The sequence below is a fragment of the Lycorma delicatula genome, chromosome 2 (genome assembly GCF_047948215.1).
Source record: "Lycorma delicatula isolate Av1 chromosome 2, ASM4794821v1, whole genome shotgun sequence".
NCBI lineage: Eukaryota > Metazoa > Arthropoda > Insecta > Hemiptera > Fulgoridae > Lycorma > Lycorma delicatula.
In genome coordinates this window covers 96,863,299-96,889,842 of record NC_134456.1, presented here as the reverse complement: position 1 = coordinate 96,889,842, position 26,544 = coordinate 96,863,299, and the positions used below count along the sequence as shown (strand labels likewise).

Below are 26,544 nucleotides of genomic sequence, written 5' to 3'. Positions count from 1 at the left end.
GTTGATAAAAGGGATAAACAGAAGAAATTACGAAAAACAACATAATATTAACGTATAATTTTCAACTTTTTTTTTTAAAACAGAACAAAAGAAGCGAATAATGGATACTGTGAATTAATTTTCTTACTCCCAGTGATCTAAAATTCGTTAATCTGCTTTATTAACATTTATATATACATAATAACTAATAGGGAAAAATTAACAAATTGAATTTAAAACGAATTAAATAATTTCAAATATATTATTAATAGTTTTCCATTTTTGTAAATATTTTATTAAGTAGAGGAAAAAAAATATATATTTTAATTTGTTTTAATTGTTATTTTTTGTGGGATCTAATATTTGTGGTAATTTAAAGTAAATCAGGAATTTATTTATTTTGCATCAATATATATATATATATATGCATGGGTCTGAGCGCGCGCACACACACACACACACACACATACGAGTATTTCGGAGTGAGCCACATTCTCGTTTACTTGATCCAGCAGCCAAAGTTGACATAGGGTTAACTTACTTTTAATTACACTTCAGCATTGTTGGGTTTATATACGATATTGTTTAATTTTAACTTATTTAGATAGCTATTATTATAAGCGATAACCAAGTCTCACGTCTAATTTAAGAATACTTTTTACTTTTTTTTTGTGACTTCTTTAGCATGTTTTAAGCATAAGAAGCCATTTAAAAAAATAGTAATATAAGATAGAGCTGCCACCAGTTTAAAATGTATTTAAATTTAAAAAAAATTAAAATAAACACTTCGTGCTCACACACACACACACACACACACACACACACACACACACACACACACACACACACACACACACACACACACACACTACTGTTGTGTACAGTAGTATGTACATAAAAAAACTACTGTTTGTTATAAGACTACCAATAATTTTTTTTAAAATTTTTTAAAATTACAAGCTCAACAACTAAAATCAAGTTATTACTATTATTATTATTTTTATTATACCACTCTTATATTAAATCGCTCTATGTGATATTCATGATATGGAACTTCCGCTTATCCATTCGCCTTGAAATTTTGCATATAGGTTTGCTCCTGATGACAACACATTTTAGCAACATTTCCAAGTCGTTAAGATACCCCTAAGTTGCTAAGTGAAAAAAATGCCGTTGAACTTATGCAACCTAGTTTACATGCATATTTTCTTAGTGAAAGAAATTTTAAGTGAATATATATATATATTAAGTGAATATTAATAAATATATATTAGGGCATACAGTTGCTACTAGAAATTTCGAACATTAGCAACCGAAGTTTTGGAAAAAAATTATTACTTTTTAACTAGATCCGAATTTTCGGATGAAAATCGCAAATATCTCGAAAACGATCGGTCGTAGCGTTCTATAAAACTTTTTCTACCCTCCTCGATGATATCCCATCTGCTATTAGTGGTAGCCGACGGATGATAATATTTTCAAGTGCACCCCGGGGTGGCGTTCGGAAAATAAGGAGGGGGTGCGAAGGGGTACCACCGTAATATATCGGCAATCGCTCGTCCGATTTTCAAGATTCAAACGGCGTATCAGCAGGTCAAACTATAACTGTTTAATGCATCGGGTACACTCTTGATCGAAAGGATCTTGATTATCCGGAAATTAAATCGTTTAGCTCTATGTTTTGATTTCACTAACCCACCGTAAAACGTACCGATCCGATCTTTCGCTAACTTTCCCCAAACCTGTGCGCTAGCGCAGTTGTAAAGTATAACTTATAAAGAATAAAAAGTGGAAAATAAAAAAAATTTAAAACACCACTTCTAAATTAAACGCACTAAAAGGTAAATTATCACTTAACCGATCGTTTCATGTAATACAAAACATATGAGAATACTAGGTCATGAATTTTATAAAATGGTTTGTTATGTATATTATCAGAAACCATATCAGTTACTGAAAAAAGACTGACATGTCTATTAGTTGAAAATATTTTTATAATTTAAAATTATCAGGTCTAAACGGATTACCGATCGGTTACTGTTTAGTTAGTTAAATTAGTTCTGAATAATTGTTGTACATGGGTACGATACTTGTGGCTCCTTTTCTTGCTTGATCGATTGAAGTTGAGAAATGATGAGAGATGAAATGATCAATGAAGAATCAAAATATATGATCTTTCGTCATCGTATGTTATAGGGCAAATTTCTACTACGTCACCGCTTGTTAGAGAATGAATCACGTGTTTACACAAGCTATATAGACTGTAAGATCTTCTCATTGCTTAGAGTAGGGGAAATCTATGAAACCCCGCCTACACTTAATAACCTTTATCTTTATAAGATAAATAACGACTACGTAAGCTTATAACTTTAGCTCAATAGAAAACTAACAAGAAGCGTTGTTGAGCAAATAAATTTTAATTCAAATCGAGCTCACGAAACTTTGTTACAATAAAAATTACTGCATGCCAATAGAGTCGTTTACTGTAATTAATAATAATTTTGATTGGAGAGTAACATTAATTTAGAATTAAGTTATTACTGAAGCATTACAAAAATAAAAGATATTTCATAACGTATAATATTAGTATGTTATTATCCAGAATGATATGAAAAGAGGCAAGTTACAAAACTTTTCTTTAATTAAATACGTCTTATAAACTTTTTCTTCTGTTCAGTGTTTAACTTTTTTCTTCAACGTTTAATAGAATAAATTAAAAAAAATCCCGTTCTATATTAAATAATACTAAAAAGTTATTTTTCATCATCGTGTAAGTTTTTATTAACCTCAACAAAATTTCAGGAAGAGAATATCGATTTAGAAACGTCGTTTGTTTAAAAACCTTTACGAAGGTATTTTAATTTTAATTTTAAAAATAAAAATAAAATCTAGTAGGGTAGGATGTATAGTAATCGATTACTATTTATCAGATAAAGTTTAGTGTTACACAGAATATTGGACCGGCGGTAAAATTATCTGTATCATTCATTACTAGTACTTAGTTATTTAACAGCGGTTTCCCTATTTTCAAATACTATTATGCAACTGTTATTCAATATCATTTTCATAAAAATCAATGCATGTCCACGGTCTATATACGGTCTAGAAAAATTATTTCAATTTCGGATAATTTTTTAAAATTATTTTTTATTCTTTTATTAAATCAAAATTAAAGTGATTATTTATTCAATTAATTTTTCATTAAATAAATTAAATACGCATTGAGAAATTTTACTTAAGAAAAGGGAAACTCTTGTTTGTATACAGAAAAACGGATGTTAACTGACATTTCAAGAAATTATGGAAGCTCTATCGGGAAAACAACATACAATTTTCCTTATTTTGTAGCGACAGGAAATTCATTTAAGTAAGAAATTTGGTTTCCGGTCGCATCAGAGATAGTAGAAGCGAAAGACAGGAAATTAATTTAGGAATGTAAATCGTATTTCGATTATTGTATTAAAATAAAAATATAAGCAGCCTCAGTAAACAGATTTTACTCTTAAAAGTAAGCCGAAGTTAATTCAATTCCTTAGAAGGATTTTATTTTCTATTTTCTAAAAATAAAGTCACAAATTTTAAAATAAAAATTGGCAATTTGGTTGCTTAACGCAAATCGTATATAATAAAAGTTCTTAGTTGGGATCATCAAGATTTTAATATAGAAAAATAAAAAACCCTAATATTCATAATAAGAATCCTTATATTCAATTTTTCACCATCGATATAAATGAAATCGCAGAAAACTATCTAGTACAGATAAACACAATTAAAGTTGAATCTGTCGCCAAATATTTCTTAAGAAGTAAAACTTTGTACTTTTTCCTTTTTAGCCTCCGGGAATTACCGTTCAGGTATTATTTCAGAGCATGATATCTATGAGTGTAAGTGAAGTGAAGACTTGTACAGTCTCAGTTTGACCTGAGATGTGCTGTTAATTGAAATCTAACCACCTAAGAACACCGGTATCCACGATCTAGTATTCAAATCCGTATAAAAGTAACGGCCTTTAATAGGACTTGAACGCTGGAACTCTCGTCTTCCAAATCAGCTTATTTGGGAAGACGCGTTCACCACTAGACCAACCCGGCAGGTTTTAAGATGTAAAACTATTTCGATAATTCTTAACCGTTCTCCTGGAGATCTTTTATTTTTCTGGAATGAAAATACTCCTTTTCAAGATCACGTCTTTTGTGATCGAAAAAAAAATCGTTGTCGTACCTACTATATATTTCGATTCTTAAACATTTATTTATCTATGTTTGAGTGCAATAATTTTTCTTATTTATTTGATTTATTATAAAAAAGAGATTGTATAATGAATGATATCTTGGAAAATTTAGTATGTCGGTGAATAAATTTGCATTACTTTTGACACCACATTTATCAAGATATACGTGATATTTATTGTAAGACACCTACATCACTTCCATTCTATTTTTTGTGTCAAATGACTTTTATTCCTTTATCAGAAACAGCTACTGAAAGTGAGATTGTTAAAAAATGTTGTCTTTTTCTTCTTGATTACACAGCCGCTTTGAATAATTCTGTCGTTGAACAATTGAACATCTTAAATCCGATTCTCAATACCATTTTCTTTCTTCCAGTACTTTCTCTTACCTGTGTTACCGTGTAAGATAAGTTGAAAACATAGTATTTCATGTCATCTGTGCTTACGTGCCCGCAATAGTCAAGCCCCCTTTGACAATGATATAGAGCAGTTTAGTTTTGCATCATGCTTAGTTCGCTCATGCAATTAGACTATCTCTCGGAGCTAATTAGGACACTAGTCGCTAAACTGATTCGAGGCTCAGTAGCCGTTTGTGGTACAGACATTCATTCGGTCTTATGCTTTAGGGCGACCGAATGGGATGGTGGCGGGAGAAATGCCACGCATATCAAATATCCTGCAGCCCAAACAGTGTGTCAGAAAAAACAAGGCGTCATTAGCATATCGTATATTCAACACATATGGGCCTTCAATCTTGATACCATCATCTACAATTGCGCGATTGAAAATGACCTCTGAGAATACGTTAAAGAATGCCGAGGGGCAGGATGCAGCCTTGTTATACACTCTTGTTTGACAAATAGCTCCTCCGTTTTTACTTCCTCCAACGAATAACTGCGTTTGATTTCAGTACAGGCTAGGCTATACACGAAATTGTGTCTAGGAGAAAAATTTTATGCTGAAGAACCCTTTATTAGAATGCCACTAAAATATCGGTGACATTAAATGATATTTAATGCATCTGCAATATTTTGATCGTTGTTTGTTTCTTTAAATTAAGTTAAATAGCAAATTTCTTCCTTTCTAATCGGTCATAAAAATGAGATTATTTACGCTAATTTTATTTATATAAGTTTTGCATTTTTATCGTCTTGCAAAAACCTTTTACATTAATCGCCTTTGCCAAATCTAGATTTCACGATTTATAACATATCTGCAACATCTTAATTCTATTTTATTTATTTACTTTTAATTTAATACTATATTATTTTTAGTTTTTAGAATTAGACAGGAAGTTTCATAAATACACTTTACGATTTTTTTTGTGGCAAGAACTCTTTTTTTCAAAGCTATGTTTTTAAATTTTAATAAAGTATTTTTGTATAATAAAATTAAATATTTGTGTTTAGTATTTTAGAAAAAATAATTATTGGAAATGAGATTATTATAACGCTTTCTATGGGATTTCTGAAATTTTACTTCAATAATTTTTATAGGCACAAAGATCGATGTTCCGACACGTCGAAAAATTTACTACCTTTTATAGATAGAGAAAAAGCATTCGACCTTCTCAAACAGGATACTAATGTAATTATTTCGTAAAAAATCAAAAAGTAGTTTAGAAAAATAAAACATTATTTAAAAAATTGTACCTGCTGAGCTTTGAAACAGAGGCTGCATAAAATGAGCAATTTCACCTATGAAGAGGAGTAAGGAGTAAGTAATATAATAAATTACCAACCTTGTTTACTAAGCAAGATATAAGATCAAAAATGTTCTACCAGTAGGTCAGGATAGGATGAAGGAAAATAAATTGTGTAAAGTTCTGAGAATACGATTTGTTTTTAAAATACGAAGCACAAGGGATTTCAAAATTAGAGAACATTTTCACGTAATATATTATGAAAATAAATTTACAAAAAAAAAACAAAATTAGTACAAACAGGAGAAAATCAGATAAAAAAAGATTAAGTAAAACACCCAGCAATGTTTGAAAAAGTGAAAATACAGACTAGAATAATGACGGTTTAGGAAGCACTTAATATAAAGAATAGCTTGTGAAATTTTGTGTTTAGAGCGGATAAACAATATGAATGTGAAACAAGGAGAATAAAAGAAAAAAGGAAAGAAGGAAAAAAGGAAAGTGAAGGCATTTGTAAAGAGGGAGTGGAGCAGCCGGGGTAAGATTAAATAAACAGGAAGAATGAAAAATTAAGAAGTAATGAGGCGAGTGAAAACGATTAGAAACTTCAACCGGACAATCTAAATTAGATATTTACCATTAAAAGAAAAAGGTTGAATAAAACATTGCTAAAAGGATTAAAAAAGGTACCGAAAAAGAAGCTGGCAAATAATAATTATAATTTAAGGGATCGTAAAGGAAATTGGAGCTATCAGGAACCCAAAACCTTTATCGGGTATAATGAGGAAAGGATACGGAAACAGTACAAGTTGACCGAAGAGGAAAAATTTGATTCTATATTACTCGGGTAGATTTGAACTATTATTTTTTTTAAATTGTTACAAATAACTGAACAAAAATGCAGAGATTTATTTATTTTTTATGGACGTATAAATAAGTATACATTTTCTAAAAACAAGATTATAAAACTTAATATAAGTTTGATTCTACTCAAAAAATTTGATTTTACTTAAAATCACAATATGACTAAATAGAAAGCGAAATTTTATTCCTTTTTGAAAAGCTATTCGAAGATTTGTTTTACGAAAATGCAGAGAGCTAAATTTTCTTGGAAAAAAAGCAGTTGTAGTTTTCCATCGCTTTCAGCTGAAGATTAAAAGAAGAGATAGACTTATAGGCCACATACTAAGGCATCCTGGAATAGTCGCTTTAATATTGAAAGGACAAGTAGAAGGAAAACATTGTGTGGGCAGCCACGTTTGGAATATGTAAAAAAAATTGTTATGGATGTAGAATGTAGGGGTTATACTGAAATGATACGACTAGCACTAAATAGGGAATCTTGGAGAGCTGCATCAAACCAGTCAAATGAGTGAAGACAAAAAAAAAATAGGAAGACTGGTCATGAGGTATTCACAAATAAAACGGTAAATTTAGAATTTGGAAATATTTTCACGATATTAAAAAAGACATTTTTTTAATTTTACCAAAAAATAATTTATCTTAAAAACCAGAATGTTTAAAATAACTACGAATCAAATCAATTAATAATAGAAACATTAGCAATTAATTAATTAATTAATAATTATTTCTTTATGACTATGCTTTTATGTCATTAATTTCATAATTTATTATACACTAGAAAAATCTGATATGGACAGTACATGACTTCCATGTACACTTATAAAATTACATATACACATTTTTCTTTTTTAAATGAAAAGGACATTTTATTTTATTAATAACTTCTGATATTTTTTCATATTTACTTTTTTTGTTTATTATTGAATTATTATTTATCGTAAAACGTTTTTACAATCAGAGGTTAATAATTTTTAATAAATCAATATAATTAAATTAAAACAACAAAAAAAATGAGATGAAATTTGATTCGAACCGATGTGCCTTATAAGATCCAAATATTTCATTAACTCAAATTTTATTTGACTATAACTCTGGAACCGATGAAAATAAGTACCACTTATGAAATATCATTGAAAAGCTCTCAATGAGTGCTTATTACTGCAGTTAAGAAAAAGTCCAAATTCTAACGTTTTTGCATTTTGGGCTTTTTTGTATACTTTTGGTTCAGTCGATTGCATTCAAAAGGGGAGGAGCACAACTTGATGTTACAACAGTTCTAAATCCGAAATTTCAACATCCTACGGCTAATCGTTTTTGAGTTATGCGAGATACATACGTACGTACAGACGTCACGCCGAAACTAGTCAAAATGGATATTTCCGTTGAAATCTGAAAACCGAAATTTTTCGCGATCACAATACTTCCTTTACTTCGTACAAGGAAGGAAAAAAGGCGGGCCTGTAGCCTGCCGCGAAAATGTTACACTGTTCATTTTTCATTACACATGATTTTATTAAACGTTTTTGCCGGCTGTAACTAAATAACGTTCATGAATTTAGCGTACTAACAAAAACTTTTACAAAAAAAGGCTTCAAAATTCTGAACATTTTTAGCTCTTTCTTGTGTTCTGATATTTTAACATTGATCTAACTTCAGTATTTTCCTTTTTTTATCACCAAAACACAAATATAATTTTAGATAAATCGTTCGAACGAATGAATCGTCGTGCGTTTCATTCAAAATAAAAATGTGAGCACACAACCAAACAAACCGTGCTTTTTTATTGGAGTGATTTGCCGTTAAAAAAAAAACAATAATATATACGATTTGCCTTAGTCGTTCCAAAATGTGTTTTTATTAAAAAACTTTCTTAGGAATTCAGAGAGTTTGAGAACCGTTGTTGTATTGTAATGATAAATTACCTTTATTTAACAATGAATTAAGAAAAAAAAAAACAAGCGAAATTATTAAACTAATATTTATATAAAAAATGCCTATTTTAAAACTTATTATTTATTTATTATTTTTTTATGAACGAGCGGGCATCAACTGTTCAGATTCATGTGTTTTCTTCATACTCTTGATAAATGTAAACATATCTTGTCATTTTCTTAATTTTTAATACTGAACCAGCTGAGTTTGTTTTTTATTATTATTATTATTATTATTATTATTATTAACCCCCGGATCCACCGTTAGGCATGAGATGAATTATTTGTAGCGCGTATGAAAATGCCATGTCTGACCGGGATTCGAACCCGGAATCTCCTGATGAAAGGCCGAGACGCTACCATTCGCGCCATGGAGGCCGCCTGAGCTTAAGTATTTATTAACTTATGATTTCACTTTCCTTTAAAATGTCAACTAAATAACATTACTATTTTTATATCCATTCTAGCTAGACAATATGTTTAATATGGCTTTAAAAATGTGTATTTAACTAAAGTATGAAATTGTGATTTAACGTTATGATTAATTCAATGTAAATTTAAAACTAAATAAAGGAAGTGTAAATTATTCATAGTTTATTTTTCTGGCGATTAGCGTGCTACTACCACAACCAACGTATTACACCGCGGATGGAATGGCTTTACATCAACAGCTACGGCCGATTAGCCTGGTGGAAATCGGTAGCGTATGGAAAAATGCCACGCCTGACCGGGATTCGAATCCGGGAACTCCGCACGAAGTTTTCCTATATTTTATTTTCTTTATATATTTCCTGTTTTTATTCACTGAACATTTACTCTAAATTCTTATCTACTGCTAGATAAAAACGTGACGTCTGAAGTTTATCAATAATACTGAAATTTCTAAAGTATAAAAAATAACATTTAAAACAATTTTTTTTTTTTAACATTTTGAATCGCCACTAAATTAAAATAACCGTTAATAAGTAACTTATTAAAAGTTTATTTGGAAACTTCAAACGTCAAAATATAACGAAATTTTTAAATATCTCCTTGATAACCGCTTTCTGTATGAGCAGTTATTTGTAAGAAATGAAAAGACTGGAAACCTACATCTTGATAAAAATAAAAATAAGATATGAAGAGAAAAAACGTAAAAAAAGCTGCTATAAAATGTGCGCTAATCTCTCTCTGGATTTAAAATTACAATCATTTTTTATACAAATTTTCCAGTTGGTTTATCTGATTTTTTGAGTAAATATAATTTAAATATCAGAATTACACGAAGTTAAATATTACGTTTAAGTATAATCCCGATACTAGCAATAATCGTATCGTTAATAAGAACGATAAAAACGGTTTTTTAGTACTTCAAATATTACGTCTATATACGAATGAAATTTCTTATCTAAAAGTTATTTCTTATATTTCATATAAAAACCACTCGTAACAGATTACCAGAAAAACCTCTTCTACAGAATAAAAAAGAGCTTTACAGAAATCTGTCCATTTGGTGAAAAATAAAATTTGGACGTACATAATAAAAGATATTCTGGTCTAATTGAAAACTTCCTCCTTTTTTTTAGAAAAAAAAACATTAATTTGCATTTCCTAAACAGAAGCAAAATAATAACAAAAAATTTTTATTATTTTTTTTCTATTGCTAATGTGTACGTTGTACGCTGTTCCACTTGTGAACAATAAACAACCTGTACTCGTTCAGTCCTGTACAGATTCAGGCTGACAATTTCTGAGATGTATGGTTAATTGAACCCCCCACCATCGACGTACTATTCACTATCTAGTGTTCAAATCCATACAAAAATAACTTACCTTTACTAAGATTTGAACCTTAGAAACGTCCACAATTTTACCACTAGATCAGCCGGTTGGTAAGAGAGAATAAGTTAGTTATTTTTTGTATTATTATACTCTTTATTTAAGCTAAATTAGTTTATTCAAAAAAATTTTTTCATTTGTTTTATTATCATTTTGTGATGGTATATGTTAAGTAAAATTTTATATTTAGTTATAATTTATTTTTAGCAAATTAACCGAAATAAGTTTAAATATCCTATCTGTATTAAATGAGAAAAATTGCTTATAATAATAATTAATATTCAAGTTAGAACCGAATATTCGTACAAACCACTCGAAAATATTGAAATATTATTAATTATTCACTGATAATTTATTAAAATTAATTATGAAATTTTATCGCTTGGTGATTTTTCTTAATTTTTTTATTTGCCTTCGATATGAACTTCCACAAAGATTTCTGCTTCATCAGAACGAATATTTCTAATATAAAAGAGATCAATAAAAATAATTAAAATTATAGAGATAGGTAAATTTTTATATGCAAGTTATTGATATAAAAAAAAATTGCTATTATTTCAACGACCGGTAATAAACATCCATCTCTAAAATTTAAAAATTTAATTATGTTTTCTACTGATTTGTTATTATTAAAATAAATCTGTTCTGGAGAGGCACAGATCTCTGCAAAAGCACTAAACAGAGACATAAAAGTGAAAAAGTAGTAAGTAATGAAGTTTCTATATAAACTGAATAATAAAATGAATATTGTCGCGTGTTCGCGGCTCGATCAGGATACTGAGGTATTGAACACTTGAAAATGTTAATATGATTACAATTTATTGCTTTAAAAACATAAATAAAACAAGACAAATCAATAATAATGACAATAGTAATAACAGTAAACTACAATAATAAAACAAATAATTAAAAATTGTAATCGCAAGTACAATGATAATCAGAATAACAATGATGAACAACAAAGAATAATAATAATAAATATCAATAATATTAACAAACAGTGGTTACATACAAAACAGAATTTAATGTAATCGTCAGAATTTATTAACAGGTAGATAAATAATGACAAGCAGAATTCAGCCCCATCGATGAAAGACATCAGGATGACCACTATTCTTGTATTAATAAAAATAGTACAATAGATAAGACAAGTATAAAGTTCTTGCACTGCAAATACTGACCCACAAATAAAACTACCCTAACAGTTTATGAATGAAATATAATACATTATCTTTTTCACTTATAGTCTGACAGTAACTCACCAAACCACTTCTTGTTCTTGTGAATTAGATTTACTTGTGTCGTCACCTTAATCATGTCGAATTCGCAAGATAATTCCTCTGTCGTAGCACTCTCATCTCTCAGACTGACCTCATAATGTTTCGCTTAGACTGATTTCGCAGTGCTCACATTCCGTAGACTGACGTCATACACAGAACTAATTTCAACTGGCTTTTCCCGGAGTGTTTATACTCCTATCTTTACCTGCCAGACCAAATCCTAGTTGAGCGTAAGAACGTTCGACCGGGCCCTTTCGTTCCATGCATTCCTAATCTGGGTCCGCTAACTCACCTCACGGAGGAACATCTGTTTAGGTGTGTCAGTGGGCAGTATTACAAAAGACGATTGTTAAACGGACCTGTTACCTTTGCTAAAAGGGTTTCTTTAACCCCTTTCTGGATTCCTCGCGTTATTATATTTTTTCTAATTTCTTCTTAATTGGTAAGAATCCGTTACTCAGGTCCGTTATACTGGTCTTATTGCAATGTAAAATTTTTCTGGACTTAAGAATTCTTATGATCATCAGTTCTTATGATCAGAAGCCTGGGACTTTGATTTGTTTTCAAGGTATTAAAATATATTTTCAACAGATGTAACTAGAGTAAAAGAACTAATATATATAACAGAAGAAGCACTGAATTGATTCTACTATTTCTTTTTAGAAAATTTTTTTATACACTCGAGTTCAAAAATATTTATTATTATTATTATTAAAGTTGAAGTAGGTTTCAACCACATACCGCCTCCTAAACCGCCGTTTGTATCAATCAAAAACATCTTTATCGGATAATCCCCATCTTTCCACGGCTAAATTAAGATCGTCCAACCATTTCTTTCTAGGTTTTCCTCCCTTTCTAAGTCGAGCAGCATCCGTATCCAAGACCGCTTAAGAATCCATTGTCGGATATTCTTTGCGACTTACACTACCTGTCGCTCTTGAATTCGATTTAATAATGATTTCATGACAACAATTCTACTTCGATTATCATAATTTTGTACGCGATTCACTACATAGTCAACACATTCTCCTTCAAAATCCCATCTCCGTTGATTCAATTCTTTGATAATATTACGATGACAAAATTCAAACTTCTCAGCCGTATATGGAACTGCTGTCTGGGAACTTATCAAACAATCGAACCTTTGTTTCTAGAGATACACACTCTTCCAAAGAACCGAGTTCAACATCCGTATTATGGCTTTTCCCTTTCTATTTTATTTAATACTTTATGTTCATCCGAACCATATGAATTTAAAAGAAAGTCTGTATATTTGCTGTTTAATTAATTTAATTGATTAATAATAATACAATTTTATTTCACTAATTGAATAATTCGCAAAAAACTAAGTAAATAAAATTATCTACAAAATAGCCAGTCACCCATTTGTTAGGAGATTTTTTTCAGATAAAAGTTACAGATAAGTTTTCCCTGATAATTAAATAAACCATAAAAAGTAAAATTGATAAATATTAATTACTAAAAATTTACAAACCATCTGCATTCGGTTATAAATATTTTAAATACATAACGAAACATCAATTAGATAATGAAAATAAATTAGGTAACGAAATAAAAAAAAAAAGCAATAGAAAATAATATTAAAGGTATTTCGCCGATATAGCAGGTCTCAATGCGACGATGATAAGTGATATCCTAAAGTAATGTTTACAAGCACAACACGAGATTATACGCACGCACGCGCGCACACACCTACGATTTGGTATATTACGTACCTAGTGTCGGTAAGTACTAAAATCTTCTGTTAATTCATGGGGATACTGTTTGCAACAGTGGTGCTTTCATATAATGAGTGCAATATTAACAGATTTTAAAGATTAATCTAATTTCATAAAGTTTATAAAATAATGCAGTTTTGTCGGATTTACCTAACGCAGCTTTAAAATCCACGAACATATATTACACCTTTTAACCCTATCCGCAAATTTTTAATTTATTATGCAGTTTAGACTAAATAGTTATTATCGATCGTAAACTTCTCTAAATTCTGCTTTCGACTCAGAAATTACATTATATTCTCTTATCCGATTCTCTATCCGACCCGATAATTACTGGAAAATATCTTTGCTACAACATTTATAAAAAAAAAAATATTCCATTAACATTTTTAAAGAAACAAAGGATTCATCGAATATCTTGTTATCTTTAGCTTTCTAAGCCCGATACTAATATTATCAGCGTTTTATTTATCATGTTCACTATAAAGAACTAAGTAAGAAATGGGTGGACTATTTATTAATAGTATATTAAAATTTGTATACTCACATACGATTGAAATCTATTAAAATTTAATATAATCTTCGGCACAAATGTTTACCGAGGAACCGAAACGTTTTTGCTTAAAAACATTTTCACAGTTCATAAAATTCTTCGAGTTCCTCACTTTCTGAGATTTACCCTTAATCCCCTGGAAAATTCGGATCTGTTTGTTATATAAATTTATATATGCTTTGTTTAATTTTAATTATGTTTGTTCATTCTGTTCGGTATTGTCAATATTAACATTTAAACCCCGTTTTTAATACTTCTCCCTCAAGTTACAGAGCACGTATTTTATATATTCTTCATTATCTACCAAGATCCATGATCATCAGCGAAAAGTAAACTTATGATGATCAGTTAATCGAGTATATATATATATATATATATATATACTGGAGCACTTTCTATTCCGTTCACTGTGTACCAACTTCAAAAAGATAACATAAATGACATCGAAAAACCCTGTTGTACATTCTTCTTTACGCTCAAGAATTTGCCCTAGCCTTATGAAAATTTTTTCCCTCTCATACGATTTTTTTACTTTATTTTTGCTTGACATTTCTCCCGCCACCACCCCATTCGGTCGCCATAAATCATAAGACCGAATGTCTGTGCCACAAACGGCTACTGAGCCTCGAATCGGTTTAGCGACTAGTGTCCTAACTAACTCCTAGAGCTAACCTAATTACGTGAGCGAACTAAGCATGCTGCCACATACCACTTGCTTCGTGTCCCACCCATCACTTGTCATATGTTCTAAAATGGGTAGGCGCACCCCGTCAAGTATTAAAATATATATGACATTCAATAAATTAAATTTATCTCGTCAAGACAGCAATTCGCTGCCACGCCTAGGTCGCTGAATGCCAGCAAGTATCTTTCCACCAATATTAAAGCGCTTGGAGCCTCGATTGGCTGATGGCCACCCATAATTCTCGGGTAGCTTCCTACAGCAGTGAGGTAGGAGTCTTTTCCTTAAATAAACTATTGATGCCGGTTGAACAAAGCAACGGCATCAAGGAACACACACACGGTCCCACAATGCGGCTCTCGCCACATTGACTCGCCGCTTGCGAGTGGCCAATTTTTCCCTTGACCTCTAAGTTCCAGGGTGGCTCGGTCTCTGGCTCCCAACAGCAGGGCAGTCAAACATCAGATGTTCATTTGACTGGAACTCCCCGCAGATGCACAACTCATCAGCTACCAGACGGAACCGAAACAGATATTGGTTCAAATTGATATGGTTGGTGAGCATCTGTGCACCCATTACCCTTAAAAATGAACTCGAGTTAAACAATCCCCCCAAATCCCATATAAATTTGTACAGGATCTTTCCTTAGTCGTGGTGTCCGATTCCAGCGGTCATACTTCCATCGCGAGGCTCTGCAGCCTCTTCTGCAGGCGGGAGTTGGGCAACTGAATGAAATTAGATCCGGTACATTGTGAATACCGTTCCGCTCCGGTACTGGCCCGGCTCGAAACCGGATCCAAAATACTTCGGGCTATAATGTATTTATAAATAACATGACAATCTCTCGAACTTGCTTCCCTCTAGCTACCAAAGACCTTTTACATGTCGATAAAAATACAATGTAATTTTGCACGAGCAATACATTTCTTCAGTAGCTATTTAAGATTAAATATATTTTCTACACGCGAACGCTAGGAGAGAAATCCCCTTTGAATCTCATCAATGTTACATTGTTTTACAATAGTTTTTTTTAAACGGGTCAATACAGTTAGCAATTGAACTCAGTACGTCAGTGATCCTGTAATTTGAGCTATCATTATGACTATCTTTTTTATAGATAGACCAAAAATATTTATATATTAAAAATAAATATAAAATTTATACCTGTTCACGGATTCTATATTAGAACTTATAAATTATTGAGGTAAGTGTTATTTGAATTATACAACAGCGCTCAAACTCTGATGAGGCTGGAATGAACGCTGTTTAATTAGTAAATTGTTTTTATATATCTGTTAACTGATGTAGATTAGGCCGTATAACTAGAATAAAAATAAGTGCGACTAGATATTGTTACTAAATGCAACATTAGAGCAAGTTCATTTGAGTTTTATTATCCTATTTGTTTTCGTTTGATTAAAAGCTATATACTAAGTAAAACCTTACAATCTTTGGATTGTAATTTTTATTTCAAAAAACTTTAATGCAAAATACTTTCTTACATCTGTACGTATTAAATATATTATCATTTCCCTAGTTTTTATTTAGGATTAAATAGTGACTTAAAGTACAAGAACATAATTGCGTTAGGATAATCCATAGGTATCGATTTTGAGTTTATAAATTGTAAAAGTCGGTCGGAATATGATAAATAAATAAATATATTTGTAACTTAGTATCTATAACGTATATTATCTTTATCTATTATATTTTTCTTTTTTATTATTGTCATAAATTATCTATTGCAATATTTATTAATACAGAAATAAAATCGATAAAAATAAAACGATGTAATTCAAATAAAACCTGAAGAGAATTTTATTAAAAATAGTTATTAGTTATACTAATCTATATTTTGGAAAAAATAAATTATATAAATTTTATATAACTAAAAAAAATCAACTTGGTGAGACGTGTGCATCCAAGGATCGCTCTGTCATTAGAAAACCGTTATAAAAAGTTTTGAATAAGCACGAAATATTTCAAAAGAAAATTAACACTTCTGCAAAATTAATTCTCCATTGTTACAATTAAAAAATTATTACACCCGAAAAGTAAAAAAACAAATTTAAACAATTCTAGCAGGGTTGCCTGAAATTGAATTCATAAGGTATTTAAAATAACAAATTTGTTTGGTGAATCGAAGAAATTATATACATATTAATATGTATATCAGAAGAAAGAATAAAATAAGAATAAAATTCTAATTTTTTAAAACTTTTATTTGTTTCCTGTCGGCTTAACATAGTTTAATTTCTTAGAATTAAGTTCTCTACAATAGGAATTGTGGCCCCGGCCCACGGGCCTCCAAGCGGGCGCTTTATGATAATGTGATCAACTCGGTACTATTATATGGTGTTTAAGTCTGGTCGCCGGCACTGAGGAGCGATAGACATAGACGTTGCTTGAGGCGGGCAGAGGAGGATAGCTTTCCGCGTACTCTAAAAGAGTATCTGCGTACTCTTTTGTCTCCACGGTGGCGGTGCTGCTTATTGCGGGGTCCCCCCATTTCAGCAGCTTGCAGCCATGCGGATTGGGCTTTTCCAAGGGGCTAGTAAGGCTGAGATGCAAGATCAGATGTTCCAAGCTTGGCAGGCTCGTTGGGATCGTTCCTTCACCGGGAGGTGAACTCACCGCCTGATTCCGCAGGTGAAGCCATGGGTCAGCCGTAGGTTTGGCGAGATCTCCTATTGATTGACCCAGTTCCTGGCGTGTTTCGGGTATATTTGAATTCACGACAGCTGGCTGATGACCCCTTCTGTTTATCTTGCGGAGAGCTCGACACTCCGGAACATGTCGTGTTTGCCTGTCGAACCTGGGACAGGGAGCGCTTGCAATGTGAGTTGATTAATAGGCTTATGGTGGAGAGTATCGTAGGCTGTATGTTGGCGAATGACGTACAATTCTGTGCTATATCTGATTATATCACACGGGTCCTTCAACAGAAGGATAGGGCTGCTAGGGCAACGAGGGGATGAGGGACAGCTTCCTGCTGAGCTGCTATTCGTTTATGCTTGCACAGATGGGTAGCAGTGATGAGGCACGGGGACTCTCTCGTCCTCTTGTATGAAAGACCGTAATCCCGGCGAGAATGCTCTTTTGGGTGTTCTTGTTTGAGGCAAACAAGGCGTAAAGACTGATTCCCGGCTCCTAGGGGAAAAGGAACGACATAGTCGGTCCTGGTAACCCTACTCTGGGAGTTAGAGGCAGACATTAATAGTTAAGATCCAGCCGGCTTATTAGAGTAAAAGGATACTCCCCCGGATTGTGTTACGCTTCACTCTGGAATCCTATTCGGAGGAGGGAAAAAAGTTCGCTACAACTTTCTTTTTACAAAGTTTTTATTTGTGTATTCCAAAGTTAAAAAAATAAATTTAAGACCGAAGGTTTCTTGGAAATTTACCGAAGGTTTCTTGGAAATTACCCGTGTTACGTTCTGTAATCTTTTTTTAGAGGCCTTTTTTTAAAAAAATTCTTCAAGTCAGAAAGCTTATAAAAGATCGATTTTTCTCCATTATTTGTATCAAAATTATTTCATCGTTATTTTAATGTTAGAATAGAAATAGAAATTAAATTTTTTTACTACCCTAAACTCTTAAGAAAAGCGCTATCGAACCTTTGTTTATATCATCTTCTTTTTAAATTCTAACCAGCAGAACATCTTCGGAAGTTATTCCGTTTGTTTATAAGACACCCATTTATTATAATAAAAGTAATTATTTCAGTGATTCTTGTTTGCATGTCAAATAGGAAAAAAGAGGTAACCATTAAAATACGCTTGTATAATGCAGAGTTATTTTATTTTTTATGAAGATTGTATTGCGTATTTAGAATACGAAGAATTGATTTAAAGTGATCGATTATAGCTTTTGCTACAAACATTGTCAGTACCTAATTTTTTTTCACAAATAGGCTAGTTTTTTTTTTTAGAAGAAAATTGAACATATTTGTATACGTCTATATATATTCATAAATATAATTTATTTATGATCATAAACTAAACAGAGAGATATTTTCTACTTCTAAGTTTTAACCGATTTAAAGCTAAGTTTAAATCGATTTATGCGATGACGCATAATTAATCGATGACATATATCTATTTTCTAAATAATAAATTTAAAATTAGTATGACCTTTTTCCTGTAAATGCCCCTGCACAGACGTATCGCTAATTACATTAAATTTAAGCAGGAATATTTTCAGTTAAGATTATAATTTCTTATTATAGTTTATTTTGTGATTTAATACGATAATTTAATTTTAGTTTAACCTCTTTTATCGTTACAGCGAGTATCAAACTGGCCCATCAGTTTTGGTTTTCGTATCCGCCGCCAGGCGCGGGCAGCTCGCGATCTCAAACGGACGAGGAAAAAAAAGAAAAAAAAGAAGCCCAAGAAGCACAAGAAAAACATCTGCAAAGGAGAGCGGAGAGAGAGCTTCGAGAAAGTCAGTTGGTGGAAGCTTCTGCATCGTTGGTAGAAGCGGTCGCAGCCAGCCAGGCCCGGGAATGTCGTCATCTCTCTTTGTCAGTACCCTTTTGTGTTATAATACGCACGTATATATTTGTAGAAAGAGAAAAATCCCTTTAACTTTGTATTTCTCCCCCCATTGTTTTATACGTTAAAAGACAATGCTCCACATACATTTCCAATGAATTATTAACTCTTTTTTTGTTTTTATATTTTCGTTTTATAAATCCTTTGTTTTATTAAGATTGCGGTTAAAAAGATAAAAACGTGTGTTAGTGTAAAAAAACACACAAAGAACACAAGAAAAACAAATAATCACGCGTAGGTTTAAGTAACACTTCAAAACCATAATTTAGTAAAAATAATTTGATAACTAATAAACTCCCATAAATGTTTGATTTTATTTTACATAGTATTTTGGATACTGACTAAGAAAAATTAGTACATAAAACGCAAAAGAATTTCTTTCTCGCCCGTTAGCTAGTAGGATAAACTACAGTTTAAAATTGCGTCATTTGAAATGTTGACAACGAGAAACATTACGTAAAATTCGACATTCTCAACGAATTTTATATTAGGTATATACGTATCGTATTTATTCTTTCTTTATTTTTTCTTTTTCCTGTTTGGCCTTCGAAAGTTACCGTTCAGGTATTTCTTCAGAGAATGACATGTATGATTGTAAATGAAGTGTAGTCTTGTACAGTCTCAGTTCGCCCAATCCTGAGATGTATGGTCAATTGAAACCCAACCACGACAGAACACCGGTATCCACGATCTAGTATTCAAATCCGTATAAAAGTAACTGCCTTTACTAGGATTTGAACTCTCGACTTCCTAAATCAGCTGATTTGGGAAGATGCGTTCACCATTAGCCCAACCAGGTGGGTTATCGTATTTATTCTACCGACAGTAAAATACACTTTAATATTTTTTTAATTTTGGATAATACTGGACAGTATTTCGTTATACGATTAAAGGCAATAAAATAAGTAAAATTATGCTAGGCCTATTGTTGGTAGGATACAATTTTTTATTTAAGATGTAATAAAAATAATTTTAAGACAGCGATAAGAACTAACAGTTCATTTATTAGCCGACAATTCGTTGGTTTTGTATTGGAGGAAATGAAAACTGGCTAAAATTCAGTGACTTTTCCCTATTTACACTTTGAGCGTATGCTCAAAGCGACCGGGGATGGTCTAGTGGTTAACTCGTCATCGTAAATCAGCTGATTTCGAAGTTGAGAGTTCTAAGTTTCAAACCCTAGTAAAGGCAGTTACTTTTATTTGCAAATTATATTTGCTAATTATATATTATTTGTATTTATTTGTTAATTATCGTTATTAGCAAATATTCGTGGTACATTTCATCAATATAATATTTTAATCGTTTCAAAGTAAAAGAAAATTTCAGTGAAATAGTCTTATTAATAATTCAAAAATCGAAAGACTGGCCACAAAAAATACGAAACTTTTTTATCGCATAAATCGATATGTATACCTAATTTAAAATTTGTAGGGAATGTCAGATTAAACAGAATTTTTCTGTAATGAAACATTTTATATGATTCTTGCGATTGTAATCTTTGTTTAAAAATACATAAAAATGCCGACGATACGAAAAATGCGGTGTCCGACAAATGCATTATTATAAAATTATCTAAAAAAAAATAAAGCATTAAGATGGTTATTTTAATGTTTTTAATCGCTCCTTAAAATTTCGAATCAATTACTGTCACTTGTATATATATTTATTTACTAAAACTCTGAACTAACCAATAAAAATTTAACATTATTTCTTAACTATGACAATTGTATTAAGTTATATTATTAATACCGACTGATTACAAGTCGTGATGAAAGTCAAAAGTTATGTACTTGCTTTGTATTTCAGTTTTTTTTTTTAATTCCGAAAATGATCTTGTAAAATATAACAACGGCGAAAGATTTTCGTTGATATTTTTATATTTAAGCGATAAGTAAAGTTTATAATTCAATATAAACAAAATACGGACCTTCCACTACTTTTTATTGTAGATACCAACATTTCAAGTCGACTCTACGTCATCGCATTGGAAAAAGTATTTTTCGATAAATATCTTTTAATGTAAATGATTGGCTATCGTTAAATGTAACTGGCCAATAAGAACTTAAATTTATATTTTTCCTTTTGACATAAGGTTAAGATTACCTTTGTACCACCCAATCGACCGTCGTAACCTTGGTCTGCACCGCAAAATTAATTTTCGTTCCTTTACGTTTAGGAACTAAAATACAAATCTGATATACAAGACACAACGTCACAATTGATGATTGGCTGGTACTAACAATGTAATCCTACGTCAATATGAAAAGAAATCAAGTTTTATATGAATTATTGATTGAATGTTAGTTTATTGTTTAATATTTCTTATATGACGTAACTGCATAAATAATATATGACTAAAGACGGGATTATATGCGTTTACATAATTGTATATTAAGCCCATTCTCACAGGTTATTGCATATTTTCCTTAAAATCTAGTGATGATGCATATTTTCGCTATATTTACGATATTTTTCGGTAGGGTATCTAGTTAATAAATGAAATCTTACGTTGTAGCCCGCCAAACCTGTTAGCCACACGGCCCTTAGAGCGTACTTAGCAGCTGCGCGTCTATGGTTTTGGTAGGATAATATTATTATGAGGCCAAGTAAAAGATAGACTCAAGCGAGAAAAAGACGGATGATACCATTCTGCGTCGCGTACTTCTACTGTAGCACTCCCACCACTAGGCAATTAAATTACGCAAGTTATTGTTGACGTGCTCATCGCATTAGTTTAGGTTTTTATTTATTTGAGCAAGGTTTAATGTGTACCATGCCTCCCGAAGAAAAGTGCCTCTTCGTAGATAGCTGACTATCCTGGAACATTTAAATACGACGGAAATGTTTTATGTTATCGAGGTTGCGAGAAAAATATAACGTGCACAAAAACGTTTCAAATAAATTAGCATGTCAAGACAAGTCTTCATATCGCAGGATCGCAAAAGAAAGGCCCACGAGAACAACTTATAAAAGAGGCAAGTAGAAGTGATTTCACTTCCAAATGTAAATAAAAAACTATTTTAGCATGGATTTATGTGAAGCATTGCTTACAAGTAATATTCCTCCTCACAAACTTACAAATCTTACCTTCAAAGATTTTCTGCGAAAATATTGCTTGAATCAAAACATACCAGATGAATCAACATAGCATAAAGATTACATACCAACAATTTACCTCCATGTTCTGGAAGAAATACGCAACTCAAGGATAGCATTATTTGGATTTCAGCTGACGAAACTACCGACAGTTGTGGCCGTTACATTGCGAATTTAATTGTTGGTGTATTAAAACTAGAGCCTTTTTTCTTCCTATCTGGTGGCCTACAAAAACCTTGAAAAGACAAATCATTCTACGATCTCCAGATTTGTGAATGAGTGTATTAAACAGATATTTCCTGAATCATTTGAAATGAAAGCGTTTTTATACTTCTCTCAGATGCTCCTCCCTGTATGATCAAGGCAGCCAAAACCCTCCAAGTATTTTATCCCTCTTTGATTCATTTGACGTGTTTTGCTCACGGAGTACATCGAACCGCTCAAGAAGTACGATCCACGTTTGGGAATGTAAATAAACAGATTTCATCAACAAAGAAAGTGTTTCTTAAGACACCTACTCCCAATAAGGCCTATAAAGAAAAACTGCTAAATGTGCCTTTACCTTCCGAACCAGTGGTAATTCGATGGGGATCGTCGATTGAAGCTGTACTGTTTTACAATGAACATTTCGAGGCCATCAGATGTATTAAACGACATTGATAGTGCAGAGACTATGGTAGTTTGTCATTCCAAGGGACATATAGCGATTCTAATATAAACAAAATACATAGCTGTGATTAGCACTCATTTTTCCCACATGCCTGAGAGTAATAAAAAGCTTGAAACTCAAGGTTTGGTGTTGACTGAATCTATTCAGTTAATGAATAAAATCAGCCGAATGAACTCCGCATTGCCAGAGGTATTCCCGTGTAAACTTAAAGAAAAATTTAAAAACATTTTGAACAATAACCCAGGCTTTGAACCTTTGTGTAAAATTGATAGTTTTATTAATTGGACAAGTGAACTTTTGCCAGAAACAATAAGTGCTAACATAGCAACCAAATTGAAATACTGCCTAGTTACCTTAGTGAATGTAGAACGATCCTTTTCCACTTATAAAAATATTTTGAGTGATCGAAGATACAATCTTACTACCGAACATTTGGAACAGTACCTGATTGTTTAAGTTTATAAAAGTAACAAAATGTTATATAATTGTTAATTGTCGAAATTATCGATGTTATTCTACTACTTACTAATTGTATGCTGATTTTGAAGTAAAAAATTAAAAATTACTATTTTTTATTATATAAAGTTGCATATTTTGAAACTTTTCATGCATATTTTAAGCATTCCTCACGCATATTTCAAGCGTTTTATGTTGCATATAATCCGATCTCTATATAAGAATTTCACCCGTAAATGCCACTTGTATTTTACCATTGGTTGGTGCGGTTAGCATTCATTTCTAAATTAATTCGCTTCAACATTAAATTACAATTTTTTTTAATTCAGCAATTAGAAATTTCTAACCATCCAAAAAGCATAATTTCAAATTTTTTTTATAAATTCTTATTAAGAAAAAGGGAAACAAGTTTTATAATCTCTGATTGTTGAACCTCACGCATTGGGCTAATTTCGTCGAGTCTGATGATTTATGTTAAATAGACTCTAATATTTATATATAGAATGAGTCACGAGGTAAGGTAAATAATTTGTGAACTGATTCTACAGCTTGAAATAAGAAAAAAAGCATACAACATACACCCGAAAACGTTTGTTATGGATTTACAGCTAGCGAAAATTTCATTTCGTCTGGATTTCTGTTCCCCCTGTAAAATGAGGTCATACTGAAATTTATATGAAGGGGAAACTTGGTTGTTTCTTATGTTTTTTGACCTGAAAAATGAAATAAAACAGGTTTCAAAGTGTATCTCCCGTAATTTTCACGATATCGAACGCAAAACAGAAATATACGGTGATGAAAGACACGTTTTTTTAGACTTTAAGTACAATAAAGTTGTTAATGACTAATAAATTTTATTATCAAAACTTGTCGAGAATTCAATTCTAAGAAAATGGATATAATAAAGTCAATGAAAAACAAAATAAAACTTTATTAAATTCTATTATTGAAACAGAGCAGAACAATACTTAACAGAAGAATGTTATAAATTAGTAAAAATTAAAAGCAACTGTTTTTTAATACAATAAATTTGGACCTTTAAAATTATAATATTTTTAAAGCTGGAGCAAAGCAAAGCTGGTGGTGTTCAACTTTCTGAACATGATAAGGACGCAGTCCGTGGGGAAGTAATGCGTCCTTTACACTGTACGTTCGTCCACTGTAATGTTGAGTCGTGCAGAAATTCTTCCCGTGCACGTTGTAGGACTAAGCTCTACCGGCTAAAGAATGTTTTCCCTTTCATCCCCATGTACCGATTGACGTTCTGATGAAACATGAACGCTGGGAAGCGTTCCATTTTCACGATCGTTATTAAAAAATTCTTTCAAAATATTTTACAGTTACTAGGATACCTAGGTCGGTATTCTTTCACCGCAACTGGAGCAATTACATGGAAAAAACCGTACACAAAAATCATATCAGCATATTCATAAACTTTACATCGATTTTCTTAAAATTAAATTCTCTACACGGTCTGTTAATAAAATTTAATCATTTAACAAAGTTATTGTATTTCAAATATAAAAAAAAACCTTTTTTTTCGTCACCTAATTTTTTGTTTAATGTTGGCTGTCATGAGAAATATAGTTGCAGAACCGGTTTTATTGATTTTTCAGTTCAAAAAACATAAACTATCCAAGTTTTTCCCTTTTATAACCATTAAAAATTTCACTATGATCCGTTTCATTGCGGGAACTTAAATCCGGGCGAATAAAGCTTTCGTTAGCCGTAGCTCCATAACAAAATATTTCCCGATGTCTGTTTGTATGAACTTTATTCCTTATTTCAAGCTCTAGAATCAGTTACCAGATTATTTTCCTTTCCTTTCAAATTACTCTATATAATTTATGTCATTCGTAATAATACAATTTGAACGACACAGATTGAGTAAAATTGTTTTAAATTAAACCTGGAAGTACTTACTGAGAGAGATTAATCAACATCGTATTTCGTGTTCGTTAAGAGTATTCAATAATTATTTTCGATTGTAATTCAATGTGACTTTATTCGATTAATTTTTCAAGGAAATCGGTACAATTCCTCGTTATATTTTTTTTTAGATCCATCTGAACAGTTTAACATACTTGTAAAAGGTTACCCGATCTCTTCACCGATTCCAATTTTTTTCTCAGCTTAATTTTGTAAGATATAATTTTCAAGTTTTTTAAAGAAAAAGAAGAATTATATTTGCAACAACAATATTTTAGCGTCCATTTCTGCGTTTGTAAGAAATATAAAAAATAATAAAATTAATTATTAGATAGCTTTAATTTTTTATTTCAATTAAAACAGTACGTAGAAAATTCGTCAGGTATTATTAACTGAATTTATTAATAATATTCCAACTAAAATCAGAACTAAAAAACCCAGACCATTTATGTGGAAGTTAATAGCGAAAATTTGTAAATTAAAAAAAGATAAGAGTCTCTTTAATCAGATAAGCGGATAATGAAGTTTCTTCTTTTTCATTTCTACTAATTATTACCGTAATTTAAAATGTAACTAAGCTTCTCAGGAAATAAAAACCGTAACATACACCGTATGAATTCCCACAAAACTACTTACAATGACGGAAGTTTATATTTTTATTTGATAAAATATTTTCTTTTTTTCAACGATATAATTATTAAGAAAATGTACAGCTTTATAATTACTTTCCATTTTTTAACGAACTAAATTACAGAATATATTTTTGCACAGTTTAAAAATTACAACTACTGTATTTGTAAGTCTAACCTATATCGATGGCGGAGTGGTAGCGTATCAAACTTTCACCAGAATTTTCTAGGTTCGAATCCCGGTTAGGCGTGGCATTTTTGTTACGCTACAAAATTACATCTACGTACAAAAGGGAAAAAGTCTCATATCATCTTTGCCAAATCATGAGCAGGACAAAACCCTGTTTTTTTGCTTCATAAAAGCTTTTAAAAATAGAAGCCTGTTATACGTTCAAGTTGCCTCGACAGATTCATTCATAGGATGGCCTAAAACACATCCTTTACGTACGAAATGGACAGCTGTTTCCTTGTAATTTTATAAATAATT

General features: G+C 31.3%; 1 protein-coding gene across 4 annotated transcripts in view; it reads left to right on the top strand.

Annotated features, from left to right (window-relative positions):
* The window catches only part of Hk (potassium voltage-gated channel subfamily A regulatory beta subunit hyperkinetic), a 683,771-nt gene that overhangs the window by 242,565 nt on the left and 414,662 nt on the right, over nt 1-26,544 (top strand). For all 4 annotated transcript variants that reach the window (XM_075355872.1, XM_075355868.1, XM_075355869.1 and 1 more), the window contains exon 2: nt 19,006-19,243. The gene's annotated coding sequence lies outside the window, so the exon portion shown is untranslated. The remainder of the gene's footprint in view (nt 1-19,005; nt 19,244-26,544) is intronic.